The following is a 2,741-nucleotide window of genomic DNA, read 5'->3' on the forward strand; positions in this document are numbered from 1 at the left end:
TGAGGATGATGTTAGCTGTGGGTTTTTCATATATGGCCTTTCCTTTATTATGGTGAGGTATGTTACCTCTAACCCTACTTTGTTGAGGGTTTTTGTTATGAATGGATGCTGTATTTTGTCAGATATTTTCCTGCATCTATTGAGAGGATCGTATGGTTCTTATCCTTTCTTTTATTAATGTGGTTTATCACATTGATTGATTTGCAAATACTGACCACCTTGCAGCCCAGGAGTAAATCCCACATGATCGTGGTGAATGATTCTTTTAATGTACTATTGGAATTGGTTTGCTAGTTTTTTGTTGAGAATTTTTATATCCATGTTCATCAGGGATATTGGCCTGTAGTTCTCTTTTTTAGTGGAGTCTTTTTCTGGTTTTGGTATCAGGGCAATGCTAGCCTCATAAAATGAATTTCGAAGTTTTCCTTCACTTTCTATTTTTTGGAATAGTTTGGGGAGAATAGGTACTAAGTTGTGTTTAAATGTTTGGTAAAATTCACCTGTGAAGCCATCTGGCCCTGGACTTTTGTTTGTTGGGAGATTTTTCATTACTGATTCAATTTCTTTGTTGGCTATCAGTCTGTTCAAGTTTTCTATTTCTTCCTGTTTCAATTTTGGTAGTTTATATGTTTTTAGGAATTTATCCATTTCTTCCAGGTTATCCAATTTGTTGGCATATAGTTTTTCATAATATTCTCTTACAGTTGCTTGTATTTCTGTGGTGTTGGTTGTTTTTTCTCCTCTCTCATTTGTGATTTTATTTATTTGGGTCCTTTCTCTTTTCTTTTTGATAAGTCTGGTGAGGGGTTTATCGATTTTATTAATTTTTTTTCAAAGAACCAGCTCCTGGTTTCATTGATCTGTTCTATTGTTTTTATAGTTTATATATCATTTATTTCTGCTCTCACCTTTATCATTTCCCTTCTTCTGTTGGCTTTAGACTTTGTTTCTTGTTCTTTTTCTAGCTCCTTTAGGGGTAAGGTTAGGTTTTTTATTTGAGACTTTTCTTGCTTCTTAATGTAGGCCTGTATTGCTATATACTTCCCTCTTAGGACCACTTTTGCTGTATCCCAAAGGTTTAGGACTGTCATGTTTTCATTTTCATTTGTTTCCATGTATTTTTTTTTTAAAGATTTTTTTTTATTTATTTGCGAGAGAGAGAATGAGAGACAGAGAGCGTGAGAGGGAGGAGGGTCAGAGGGAGAAGCAGACTCCCTGCCGAGCAGGGAGCCCAATGCGGGACTCGATCCCGGGACTCCAGGATCATGACCTGAGCCGAAGGCAGTCGCTTAACCGACTGAGCCACCCAGGCGCCCCTCCATGTATTTTTTTAAAAAGATTTTATTTATTCATTTGGGGGAGGGAGAGACAGAGGAGAGTGCGAGCAGGGGAGGAGAAGAGGAAGAGGGACAAGCAGACTCTGCACTGAGCATGGAGCCCAATGTAGGGCTCAATCCCACAGTTTGGAGATCATGATCTGAGCTGAAATCAAGAGTCAGATGCTCAGCCAACTGAGCCACTCAGGTGCCCCGTATTTTTTTTATTTCTTCCTTGCTTTCCTGGCTGACTCACTCATTATTAATAACATGTTGTTTAACCTGCCCCACTCACTGAATTGTATAATTACTTCTACTCTTTTCATTCTGATTCTAGGTTGGCAAACCAATCATTCACAGATAAATAATCTTGTCTGTGTTTTGCCTATAAACTGTATTATTGCTGCCTTTTCTAATTTTACACTGCTAAGGCAGGGATAAATAATAGCACCTCTTCTTCTGACTTCAGTAGGAATACCGGTATAGTTACTCCAACACAAATGTTTCATGTGAGTTTCTACTAAGGTATTCTATACCAACCAAAGCAAATTTATTTCTATTCCTAGCTTATTGAATATTTTTATTCACTATAGATATTGAATTTTACATATATCAGTGTGAGAGTATAGCTTTTCTCTGTGTGATTTTCAAATCTTTCCTCAGGCCCCTGGCAGCAGTCCTTTCTACTTTACATTTCTTCTGCTCTCTGCAATGATTTGACTAGCTCTCATTTCTTTTGTAAGTTCTCCCAGCATATTTTTCTTTCTTTCTTTTTTCCCTTCTGATCACCTCTTTGACCTCTTTTTTCTGTATAGTATATGTTTTCTTCAACTGGTAGGAGAATATAGATTAGTATGTGTCTGAAATTTTCTTTTGTTTCCTGGAGTAATTCTTCTGTCATGTTTTCATTATCTCCAAATTGTTTGTTATGTTTTCTTCTTCTCCTCTTCCTCCTCCCCTCCCCCTCCTCCTCCTCCCTCCTCCTCCTCCATTGTCGTCGTCATCTTCTTCTTCTTCTTCTTCTTCTTCTTCTTCTTCTTCTTCTTCTTCTTCTTCTTCTTCTCTCCCTCTCCTTCATTCTCTCTTTGCAGAATCAATGCATAGATCCCAAGATTGTTCCTTTCTTCATGTTACTCTTCTTTGAATGTGGACAGTTTATTAATGTCCTCTATCAAGAGCAGAGTAGGGATGGTTTGAGGAAGCAGTTGTCTGCCAGTAGTTTTAATTTGGATATCTTGTTTTTAAATACTTTCTCATCAGATCAGTCGAGTCTTCTGCCCTAGTGGCAACACCATCCCCCACTTTCTAGCATTCTTCAAATTGGGGTCAGCAGGAGGTTAGGATGGCTTCCTATGCCACATATTCTGCAGTGAGTAACTCTTTCTTTCTTTCTTTCTTTCTTTCTTTCTTTCTTTCTTTCTTTCT

This window comes from Neomonachus schauinslandi, chromosome 1 (genome assembly GCF_002201575.2).
Source record: "Neomonachus schauinslandi chromosome 1, ASM220157v2, whole genome shotgun sequence".
Classification (NCBI taxonomy): domain Eukaryota; kingdom Metazoa; phylum Chordata; class Mammalia; order Carnivora; family Phocidae; genus Neomonachus; species Neomonachus schauinslandi.